At 31.6% G+C, this 13,069-nt stretch overlaps 2 long non-coding RNA genes across 2 annotated transcripts; both read left to right on the top strand.

Moving 5' to 3' along the window:
* The first annotated feature begins 773 nt into the window (after positions 1-773).
* Positions 774-2,158, top strand: LOC133880665 (uncharacterized). The gene is made up of 2 exons (XR_009902362.1): positions 774-1,361; positions 1,846-2,158. It is a non-coding gene; the product is annotated as an uncharacterized LOC133880665 (long non-coding RNA).
* Positions 2,159-10,838: 8,680 nt separating this feature from the next.
* On the top strand, positions 10,839-12,023 carry LOC133880538 (uncharacterized). The gene is made up of 2 exons (XR_009902321.1): positions 10,839-11,525; positions 11,618-12,023. It is a non-coding gene; the product is annotated as an uncharacterized LOC133880538 (long non-coding RNA).
* The last annotated feature ends 1,046 nt before the right edge of the window (positions 12,024-13,069 follow it).

The raw sequence follows: 13,069 nt of genomic DNA, 5'->3' as shown, positions 1-13,069 counted from the left end.
GATGTTGAATAATAAACTTAATTTTAATAACATTTATTTGAGTATTTTGTTATTTTTGTAAGTTACTAAGTGACTTGAAGAGGTTATGTCTTATTGTCTTATGGGTTTTTAAGAGTTATATTAAAATGAGTTATATGAAATGTAAATGGATGAAGTTAATCTTTTTCAAAAAAATAAAAAAAATGAATGAAGTTAACGTGAAGAAGTTAAAAAGGTCATTTATATTTTATACCTATATAAGAAAGTTATTTTATAATGACTATTATTGCAAGTAAAGACTTCAAGAATTAAGAGAGGTTTGATTCATATGGCTTCAAATGTCCCTTCATCTCTTTTTTGGCTTGTTCATTAACAATTAATTACTCATCTCTCTCTCTCTCTCTCTCTCTCTCTCTCTCGATCCTGCCAAAAAAAATTACTTATCAGAATGAAAACACTTTATGAGTAAATCAATTCTTAAAGACACAACCATTATTTATTTATTTAATAACATAAAAAATAAAAAATAAATATAAGTGTAGTTCTTTTAAGTAAACACAAGATTTTGAGTATTATATTATATATATTTTTTTTATTTTGTCTTTTTATAAATGCATGACTAGTCATATATATATATTCTTATATGACAAATTTATCGCATTAATATTTTCTCTTAAAACCTTTTGAGTTGATATTTAATATTATATATATTGTGACTATTACATCGATCATCTCTTTTTGGCTTGTTCATTAAAAATTAATTACTCATCTCTCTCGTGATCCTGCCAAAAAAAATTACTTATCAGAATAAAAACACTTTAAGAGTAAATCAATTCTTAAAGTAATCTGTCTTATCAGAATGAATACTTTAAGGGTTTAGCCTTAATTATCATTGTGAATCACAGTACTTCAAAATAGGGAAGTTTTAGAAGGGGAGAAAATCCATGGCTGGAAAATTTATGAGGGTGATCATGATGGGGTTGATTTTTCTTATTCTCATTGAAGTGCAAGCTGATCATGACGAGTCTTTCCATCATTCCTCTAAAGCATTGGATGCTATTCCGGGAGCATGTTTTTCTTGCATTACCAGAAGAATTGAAAGTTGTGATATTTATTTGAGAAGATGGTGGCTGCGAATATTTCGAAACCTTGATTATGAAATGTGCATACTTGAGAATTTTGTAACCTGCATGAGCAATTTTCTTATTTTTGATGACCCAGCATGTCATGCCGCTGCATGGTGCTTACATACCTGCCAGCAAACAACAAATACAAAGAGACGCAAGCATATAACTTGTTTATTGGATTGCTATAGAAAGCATATCAAGCAGCATTGAGATATCGTTTATACGCGGAATCCATGAGTTCTAGCTCTAGATGAGGTAAAAAGTTTCTAAGAGCTCTAGCAACAATTAGCTTTCCTTATATTTTTCTTAAATTTAGAGAACTAAAATGCTTTTTTATTGAAAAAAACATAAGCCTAGCCTATAAAAATTAAAGGAAAACATGGTGGCTACTATTGTACTTCATTGGGACACCGATTTTGTACCAAAGGTCGCTTGGGACTCGTAAACTCTTCCGTGAAGGGGTTTAGGGTACGAATAGATCATATGGAGTTGAACTATAAATTTACATTTATGCTATATCATGTATTATATGATAAAGCATTTCATTCTTTGCATTGATATTCTACCAAGAACTACCTTACATGATATTGATTTTATTTTGAAATTTTTTTATTCAAATTATGAGTTCATTGCAATGATAATTGCCTTTCATGTGTACTTTATTCACTAAGTCGTGGAATTACGCTAACTTTGTTTCCACCTATAAAACATGTTTGTTTTATGGTTGCTCAATTGTTAGATGATGGAACTTATGAGGAAGTTGATGACTGTGGAGGACCTAGCTAGGTTAGTATTTGAGGAGTTAGACCTTAACTTGTGGCATTACATGTGGTTTGAGTTTAAGGGACATCTTAATGAGTTCATAAAGGTTTTGTTTTTAGTTTACTATTTCCATTGTCGTATGAACATGTTGGATTGGTTATCTGCAAGCCTCAATGAATCAGACTATTAAACTTGATATGTTTGTAAGTTTTGGAGACATTTATTTCTGTTGTATTGTTTTGAGATATTCTCTCGAGATTTAGTTTTGGATTTAGATGCCTGATGGTTTATTTCTTTGTTATTTAAGTTATGTTGGAAGACTAGTATTTCGCTCTAAATATTTATTATATTATGGTTAATTAGAATTAGCTATCTTGTGATATTAGTAAGTATTTACTTCCTGTTATTGGCCTATAGCTTGGAGGATTGAGAGATCCATTTGGACTTATTTACTTGGTAAATAGGTCTTGTGAGGCGCATCAAGTTAATTACTAATTAATTAGTTTCGAGGGCATTACATAGGCCGGATGTAAACTAGGTGAAATGAATCATTTAAGAAGTTTAAGTCACATGGAATATGTAATATGTATGCAAAACGTCACACACACAACAACCGTATTTGAGAAAAATGTCTTTGGGACATTGAACACATGAAGACCACGACAAAAAGTACTTTGATGAGTGCTGTCCTCAAAAGCTCAATGACATTCAAATAGCATGAAAAACAAAATGATATGCCTAAACATTAGAGAAATCTCAACTTAATCTTCTTAAAAATACGACTGGAAAGTCCCCAAATTCAAATCCCAAAACCCTAAACCCATGAATGATGCGAAAATCATAATGAAAATCCAAGGGAACGAGAAATTACGTCGGGGGTTTCTAGGATTTGAACAAAAAACTTCAATATTGATGCTCCAAATTCAATCTTTTGGAGAGAGAAGTGTTGATTTCAGAGGGAGAATGGCGTGTTTTGAGTTTTAATTAAAAACATTGTTTGTAACATAAATTTTAAAAGCACAAGAGGCACATCCCTTCAAGTCGCATCAGGACATGTTGAGTAAACAGTCCTCATGTGACACGAGATCAAGGATTCCTATTTAAAGGTATCCCTGACGCCCATTTAAAAAAATCCCTGAAACAAACTTTTCTCTCCCAAATCAAAATGCAATTTTTAAAGAGACTAAAAAACACGTGTGACAATCATGAATATTGAATGCAAAACTTTTGTTCACAATGTGTACCAAATGCATAAGTTAATCAACAAGATGGATTTTTCAAAACACACACTAAGTGCGCATAGAATTTGAAATTTTTTAAACCATGAAAAGTGTTGTGTGTGACAAACTTCACAAGCGAGTTTAAGACCTAAAGTTTGTAGGGGTCATGCCTTAACATGAAACCTCACGTGTGAACTAGGCAAACCCTTTAAACTAATAATCAAACCTGATATATACTAGGTCCTAGATACAATATTTATACAACTCACTTCCCTTTAAAATTAGCACAAATTTGAAATCATGTCCATTGTTTACCTTTTTCTGCAATGATTTAAACAATGATTTTTTTCTACAAGGACTAGGTTTCAATTCTAAATGTGCAGTTTACACCTTTTGCCCATTGCTCAGGAACACGGGTTTTTACTGTTAAGCACGTCCTAGCTGACAGCACTCTCGGTAGATATTTTGTAACCCATCACGTGAGGACATCTTTATTGATGGCCTTGCTGAAGACACAGTTGTAACTCTTCTTACTCGAGTTGCGTCATGACGTGCTGCTGATGTGTTTGCTGATGATGCTTTCAGTGGCTCTTTTGGATCAATCCCGTCAGGACGTGACTGCTAATGCCAGTGTAAAACTCACAATAACAATTCCAAATTGCATCCACAAAAACATCTAAGTATTTAATGACTTTCAACACTTATTTTGATCAACGAATAGGTCAACACTAAAAACCTAAAATAATCTTTTAACATCATTAAGAAATTCTACTCATTCAAATAATTCGACATCATTAAGAAATTTAACATCCCTATACAACATTCAAGATACAATCTTCAAGGCTTCAAAGCTACAGTAACATTGTGCATACCCTCCAACCATAGCATTCCAAGAAACATAATCAAACACATTAAGCCCATAACTCAATACCCCAATTTTTTTTTTTTTTTTTTTTTTTTTGTACACATCTTAATAAGATTATTGATGTACCCGAAAATAATTACATTAAATGTTGGGCTACCTGTAACACCTTGGTCTAAACTAGGGTTAAGAAATCCTTAATTAGAAGTTAAGGGTTTATAAGAAACCAGATTTGGCTTGTAAAACAAGGAAAATTAGCTTAATTTGACACTTTGGCTAGTTTTGGGCCTGGCAGATTAGACGGAGATCGATCACCCCAGCAGCACTAATTGACCCCCAAGTTCCATAAACCTTTATGATCAATCACCCCTCTCTTAATGATCAATCAGGGTTAGCAGATTTGCGATTTGAATATGTCCAAGACTTGTAGACATGGTGGTTAGGCTATAAATTCACCCTTAGGCTAACCCTAGCGACCATTTGGTTGGCTAGGGCTTCCAGAATACTTAGGAGAGAGAGAGAGAGAGAGATAGAAAGAGAGAATGAAGGTAACTTGAAGGTATATTTTAGGAGAACAAGGACCCACGAGGTGAAAATCCTAGTTATAGTCTTTTAACATCTTGTTTTTCATGGTCTTTCCCGTAGTTGGTTGTGGGTATGTTAATTTCATTTTAAATGTTTTAAGCATGGTTTAAGAAAAAATGTTTAAGCTTTTTAAAGAAAAACCCTAGCTTTAGGTTTTTATTGTTTTAATCAGACTATTTAGGTTTTAATCCAAGTGTAGGCTTTGTGAGAGGTGGATAAGGACTGTGCACTCAAGCCCTTGAGGGGTTGTTAATGGAAACTTTATAAGTTTCTTAACTTCGTAGTTTTAATGTGTAAAGGTTACGACTTTAGGTGTTTAAAGGTGTTCGATGAGTTAGAGGAGTGATCTTTTTGAATCTTACTGCCTTTATAGGCCTCATGACAGCTAAAAATGAGTTTTTCCAGCTGTTAAATGTGATGAGCAGTGTCTTGATGGATCAATGTTCATCATTATTCAAGCAAGGATTAGCACCGAGCTATGCTTATCCATTACTGCTCGAGTAGTGATCGATCATCCCTTCATGGGTGATCAATCACCCCTGGACTAGAAACTAGAAAGTGTCTAGATGTATACCAAACAAGCTTTACAAATGAGCCACATTAGATCACCATTTAATCAACATGTCTAAACGCTTCCAAATGGCTACATCGAATGACGGCTTATGGACTTCTCAAAATGCTTTGTTCTTCAAGATTTTTCCAATTAAGGGATTTGGACACATAATTGGCTAGCTTAAAACCTAACAGACGCGAAGAAGTAGTTCATGATCACAGAGTGTCCAAGTGATGGATAAATATATTGAATCCATCTAATTTTTTTTTGGAAAAACTTCACTTATAACCCCCGATATTTCACTACTTTTGTAAAAATGTATCAAAACTTTAAAAAAGTGTCAATTTAGGGTATCCATCTTTCAATTTCAACTCTCCGTTAGAATTTTTAGTCAAATCCTATCCAAATTCTCAAAATACTTCTAATTTTTTTTTTTTTTTTTTTTTTTATTTTTTATTTTATTTTATGGAAAAAATTAAAACAAATTGGCAGAATTTAGGTATTGGTCATAATTTAATAGAATTTTTAAAAATACTTGAATCTTTGAAATTTTTATAATTTTTTTAAAATATGAACACATAGGTATTTTAGAAATTTTGATAGGATTTAACTGAAAATTCTAACAAAGGGTTGAAATTGTCCAATACCTTCTTTAGATATTAGTAGTGGTTTTTCAATATTCAAACATAATTATTCTCCATATTACAATATTTTGTTTTAAATCTAATATATTTTTTTTTGTTTCTAATTATTTTAAATCAAATATGTTTGTATATATAGGAAGGACATTCTTGTCATTTAAAAATACCACATTCCCCAGCCAAGGGAATGTAGACTCTACCTTCACTTAAGTGCAATCAAATAAAATAATATTTTAAATTTTTTAAAAATCTTAAAAGATTACCTTCATTCAAACGGTCCATTAATTACATAATAACTTTAATTAAAGCTCATAACCTAAATTGAGGAGATTACTTAAAAAAGCATATAACTCAAAAGTAATTGTTTTGAAATGGCTCTCCATTGAAATAAAACTTTCTTTAAGAAAATGTCATAGAATTTTACCTTCCTTAAGAATTAAATCATTGCATTTATTCCTATCAAACTTCGTACATATCTCTACAATTTCAAAGAAATTCTAAATTCTCAAATTATGTAATTTTAGACTTTTCTAGGCATCAAAATGCTTGGAAAATGTCACTTATTAAAAATGTAGCATGTTATAGTTGTGAAATTAGTATATTTTCATCAAGTAAGAGTTCTTTATGTTGTAAAAAAAGTTTTGAGCAAAAAATTATATTTTGATCTTATGAAGAAGAAACATCTTTGCAAAATTGAAAATGAAGGCTTTTGCGAGGAAAATTATTTCTGGCTGCCTCGATAACATGCTACATTTTTAATAGGTAGTCTTTTACAAGTGTTTCGATACTTAACAACGGCCTAAATTATGTAATTTAAGAATCTACAATTTTTTATTTTTTATTTTTTTTTTTAAAAAAATTATAAGGGATCTGATCCCTCAAGATATATAAGTAAATTTTTTAGTTCGCTTCAAATGTCTCGTCATAATTTGCAAGAAAAAAACTATATATATATATATATATATATATATATATATATATATATATATATATATATATATATATATATATATATATATATATAAATTTAAGTGTTCTTTTCAAATGTCTTTTCATAATTTCCATATATTTTGTCTTTTTATAAATGACTAGTCAGATGATTTGAATTCTATATATTCTACTATGACAAATTGGAGTAATTTTATTAGTACAATAAGTATCCATAAAAAAAAATGAGGTGGCTTTTAAAATCACTATTGGGCATGTGATTGATCAAATGATGATTTTGATCAAATAGTATTACTCGACAAATTGATATATACTTTGATATTATATTGCAATAATTACTTCATCTCTTTTTCACTTGTTCATTTAAATTTAATTACTCATTTATATATATACACACATTATTTTATTTTTATTTTTTTGGCATGTCCACACAAGAGGGGGGAGGGGGGATTCGAACTAGTGACCTCCGCTTCATGAAGCGTGGTTCACAGCCGATTGAGCTACCCCTTGGGGACAAATACACACATTATTATGACACCTTGTCATCCTGCCAAAAAAATAATAATAAAAGTAAATTACTTAAACCAAGTCCCTTGGTAGAAATAGCTGATTCAAAGGTCACAATCTTAAACAACTTTTAGTAGAATAAAAAAACTTTTAAGACTAAATCAATTCATAAAGTAAATATTCTTCAAAGCAAGTATATATGTGTGTGTGTGTGTGTGTGTGTAATTAACCATACAATTGCCTAGAAGACTAAATTAAGGGTTTAGCCCTAATAATATTTTTGATCAATTAAACTTTAGAATTTAAAATTTTATTTATAGTGGGAGAAAATGTGTGTGTGTAATTAACCATACAATTGCCTAGAAGACTAAATTAAGGGTTTAGCCCTAATAATATTTTTGATCAATTAAACTTTAGAATTTAAAATTTTATTTATAGTGGGAGAAAAATAATCCATGCATGGCTGCATGTAAATCGACAGTGGTGATGATGATGATGGAGTACATGTTTGAAAAATAAAGACTCCTAATTTAACGCGTGTGTGTGATCAATTGTGCAACAAAATATTTAAATGCGGAATTTAAAAAAGACAAATATTTTGTTGGCGAAGTGAAAACTCTTATCAAGAGATATACCGCTTCAGGGCAGCCAAACCTAGAAAATCCATTATTCAGAAAATACAGCTAGTTACAAAGCACTCGTACTCACATATCTTTGATGCAGTAGTCATACCTTTAACTCTAACACGTACCTATACGTGAACGCTTCCTAACCAGGTCTCCTACCTGAAGAGGTCTTCAATGAACTCATTTAGCTTAGAGCTCCTCCCTAAGTTAGACTTCAATGGGTTGATCAAATCACACAAATAAACTTTAAGAGAGCTAGCATCCCTTAGCACAATGGAATTCAATATCGAATTATTGAAATAATACATGCCTAGAGACCTCTATATATAGGCTTTAGAAGACTTAATACAAATCTGATTCAAAGTTCTCTAGGCGATGTCCGGACCTAGACTTTGGGCGTCCAGACGGCAAGCAGCAACTGACTTCCGTTCACTCGTTTTCTTCATTAATCTTTAGTCATCGAGTCCGAATGGCTTCACCCTAGAGTCCGGACAGTTGCATGCTGTCTTCACTGTTCGCAACCTTCAGTTTGCTGTTCGGACACGTGTCCAAACAAGTGCTCTCGGGAGTTGGTGTCCGCTGGGCTGTTCGGACATCTGTGTGAACATGAGTTCCCTATGGTTGGCCTTGGCTGAGGTGTTCGGACTCTTCTTCGAACACTGATGGGTGTCCGGACGCTTCCTCTGAGCCATCCGGATGGTAGCAAGGGAATCGACTTTGTTGAGTTGTAAGTGCGTCAGAACTTTCCTTGATTTTCGGAAATTGCCTTTTTAGATATTTGTGACATTGAACTTGTCATATTAAGGCTTTCCATGTTAGGGAAATAATCTCTGAATATTCTGAAGACTCTGAATAATTACGGCATCCCTGTCATAGCATCACACTAATATGGTAGTGATTTTGTCAACGTAATGTAGCCAATAAACTAATAGTGTTGTTTATTCTTATTCTCATTGAAGTGGAAGCTAATGATCATGACCTTGCTCCTACCACCTCTTTCCATACCTCTTCACTTCAAATCCTGCTTCCTCATTCCTCTAAAGTACTACAATTTGGATAATAATGTTCTTGGACCATTTTATTATTGCCTTAACAAAAAATTGAAAGATGTGAAGAGCTACAAAAGAGATTGCTGCCAATAGCTCCAAACTTTGGTTTTGAAAGATGCATAGTTAGAAGCTTTGAAAGCTGTATGACTCATTTAATTTTGCTTATTCGTGCCAACAAAGCGTATCGGGCGGCTGAAATGTGCTTACATTCTTGCTTGAAATCAGCAAAGAAAAAAGGCCACAGTTTTCCAATTTGTTTAATTAATATTTGCTCTTTTGCTGAAAACTTCCAGAATAGGCAGACTTTTTCCTTATCCGCATAGAGGTCTAAAAACCTAGATTCGACTTTCACCGTTGGATCAGACCATGGGATTTTGTTGGAAGAAATTGGTTTTAGGAAATTCATTAGGCTTATCAATGTATTTGTTTTAAAAATAATTTCCTGGCATATCATTTAGGGCTAGGAAACTTCCCTTCCTGGCGCATATATTTCTAGATGCTGCATTAGTGGTAATTTTTAAGTGCCAAGAATCAAATGCCAGGAACATGTTTCCTAGCGTTTATTGGCCCTTTCAAGACGTTTATTTTACGCCTGGAAGTGGCTTTTTTTTTTTTTTTTTTGTAGTGAGGTTAAAGATGTTGAATAATAAACTTAAAATAACATTTATTTGAGTCTTTTATTATTCTTGTAAGTTATTAAGTGACTTGAAGAGGTTGTATGTCTTTTGGATTTTCAAAAGTTATTTTACATAGGAGTTACATGAGAGTTATATGAGATGTAAATGAATGAAGTAAATTAATGTGAAGAAGTTAGAAGGGTCATTTGTATCCTATAAATACCCATATAAACAACTTATTTTTAATCAAGTTGAATAATGACTATTATTGCAAGTAAAGACACCAACAAAGGCTTGGTACAGATGGCTTCAAATGTCTCTTCATCTCTTTTTGGCTTGTTCATTAAAAATTAATTACTCCTCTCTCTCTCTCTCTCTCTCTTTCTCTCTCTCTTGTGATCCTGCCAAAAAACCATTACTTATCAGAATAAAAACACTTTAAGAGTAAATCAATTCTTGAAGTAACCTGTCTTCACAGAATAAATACTTTAAGGGTTTAGCCTTATATATATATATATATATAGTTTTCACTTGTATATATTCAATCTTTTAACACTCACTTATATATATATATATATATATAACTTTGACCATTTGTGTCTTTTAATACATTTATATATATAGCGCAAGTTGCATTATATACATTAATATTATTATTTCTTATGGGATGTCTACCATTTCTCTTCTTATGTGATCACCAATATGTTCTTTACTGTACCATCATCATTTAATAATATTGAAACTTTTGGATGTGAACTCTTCACATTTTTAGTACGGGGCATTACTTTTACTTAAACAATAACTTTAATGGAAGCTCCTATCCTTAACTAAGGGACATTACATAAAAGAAAAAAAGAAATAAGAAATAAGAAAACTTATAATTTATCTTACGTACTCTCTCAAAAGTTATATATTGTTTTGAAGGAGGTCTCTACATATTGGAATAAAACTATCTTTCAGAAAATCTCATATCAAAAGGAATTTTAAATTGTTTTTGTTTAAATTGTTTAAGAATTGAATCAATCCATTTATCTATATACAAATTCATACATCTTAACTTGACCAAGTTGATTTTTCAGTCATGGCTTCAAATTTCTCTTCATAATTAATTTGCAAAAAATTCTTTTTTTTTTTTTTAAATATATATATATATATATATATAAGTGTAAGCTTTCAGTAAACACAAGATTTTGACTATTAATTTTTTTTATATATATATATATATATATATATATATATATTTTTTTTTTTTTTTAATTTTTGTCTTTTTATAAATGACTTCTTAGATGATTTAAATTCTATATATATATATTCTTATATGACAAATTTATCGCATCAATATTTTCTTTTAAAACCTTTTGAGTGGATACTTTGATATTATATTGTGATTATTACATCGATGATCATTACTTTTTGGCTTGTTCATTAAAAATTAATTACTCATCTCTCTCTCTCTCTCTCTTTCTCGTGATCCTGCCAAAAAAACATTACTTATCAGAATAAAAATACTTTAAGAGTAAATCAATTCTTAAAGTAATTAATATGTCTTATCAAAATAAATACTTTAAGGGTTTAACCTTAATTGTGTATCCTTGTGAATCACAATACTTCAAAATAGAGAAGTTTTAGAATTGAAGAGGAGAAAATCCATGGCTGAGAAATTTATGGGGGTGATCATGATGGGGTTGGTTTTTCTTATTCCCATTGAAGTGCAAGCTGATGATGAGTCTTTCCATCATTCCTCTAAAGCACTGGATGCCATATATATTCCGAATATCAATTATTATTGCATTACCAGAAGAATTGAAAATTGTGATCATTTTCATCTGAGAAGATGGTGGCTACGAATATTTCGAAACCTTGATTATGAAATTTGCATACTTGAGAGTTTTGAAGCCTGCATGATCAATTTTCCTATTTTTGATGACCCAGCTTATCGTGCCACTGCATGGTGCTTACATACCTGCCAGCAAACAACAAATATAATGAGACGCAAGCATATAGCTTGTTTATTGGATTGCTATAGAAAGCATATCAAGCAGCACTGAGGTAATTGCCTTCCATTCCATGTGTACTTTACTCACTAAATCGTGAAATTATGCTCACTTTGTTTCCACATCTAAAACATGTTTGTTTTATAGTTGCTCAACTGTAAGACGATGGAATTTATGAAGAAGTTGATGATTGTGGAGGACCTAGCCAGGCTGGTATTTGAGGAGTTAGATCCTAACTTGTGGCATTACATATGGTTTGAGTTTAAAGGCTTAATGAGTTCATAAAGGTTTTGTTTTTGGTGTAATATATCCATTGTCGTACGGACATGTTGAATTGGTTATCTGCAAGCCTCAATGAATCAGACTATTAGACTAGATATATTTATAAGTTTTGGAGACATTTATTTCTGTTGTATTGTTTTGAGATATTCTCCTGAGATTTGGTTTTGGATTTAGATGCTTAATGGTTTATTTCTTTGTTATTTAAGTTATGTTGGAAGACTAGTACTTTGCTATGAATATTTACTATATTATGGTTAATTAGAATTATCTATCTTGTGATATTATTAAGTATTAATTTACTTTCCCTTATTGGCCCATAGCTTGGAGGGTTGAGAGATCCATTATAACTTATTTATTTGGTAAATAGGTCTTGTGAGGCGCATCGAGTTAATTACTAGTTAATTAGTTTTTGGAGCATTGCATAGGATGTAAACTATGTGAATTGAATCATTTAAGAAGTATAAGTCACATGAAATATATAATATGTATGCAGAACATCACACACACAACAACCATGTTTGAGAAAAATGTCTTTGGACATTTTGTCGAACACATGAAGACCACGACAAAAAGCACTTTGATGAATGCTGTCCTTAAAAGCTCAATTACATTCAAATAGCATGAAAAACAAAATGATATGCCTAAACATTAGAGAAATCTCAACTTAATTAATCTTCTTTAGAACAACACGACTTGAAAATCCTCAAATTCAAATCCCAAAACCCTAAACCCGTGAATGATGCGAAAATCATAATGAAAATCCAAGGGAACGGGAAATTACCTTGGGGGTTTCTAGGATTGGAACTGAAAACTTCAATATTAAGACTTATTGAGTAAACAATCCTCACGTGACATGGGATCAAGGATACCTATTTAAAGGTATCCATGATCAGGATGTTGCCAGAAGACTGTCCTTGACGCCCATTTAAAAAAAAATCCCTGAAACAAACTTTTCTCTCCCATATCAAAATGCAATTTTTAAAGGGACTCAAAAACACGTATGACAATCATGAATATTGAATGCAAAACTTTTGTTCACAATGTGTACCAAATGCACAAGTTAATCAACATGATGGATTTTCCAAAACAGACAAACACATAGAATTTGAAATTTTTTAAACCATGAAAAGTGTTATGTGTGACAGACTTCACAAGCAAGTTAAAGACCTAAAGTTTGTAGGGGTTCGGCCTTGACATGAAACCTCACGTGTGAACTAAGTAAACCTTTTAAACCAATAACCAAACCTGATATATAATAGGTCTTAGATACGCATATACAACTCACGTCCCCTTAAAATTAGCACAAATTTGAAATCA

This window comes from Alnus glutinosa, chromosome 10 (genome assembly GCF_958979055.1).
Source record: "Alnus glutinosa chromosome 10, dhAlnGlut1.1, whole genome shotgun sequence".
NCBI lineage: Eukaryota > Viridiplantae > Streptophyta > Magnoliopsida > Fagales > Betulaceae > Alnus > Alnus glutinosa.
This window is presented reverse-complemented; position numbering and strand designations above follow the sequence as displayed.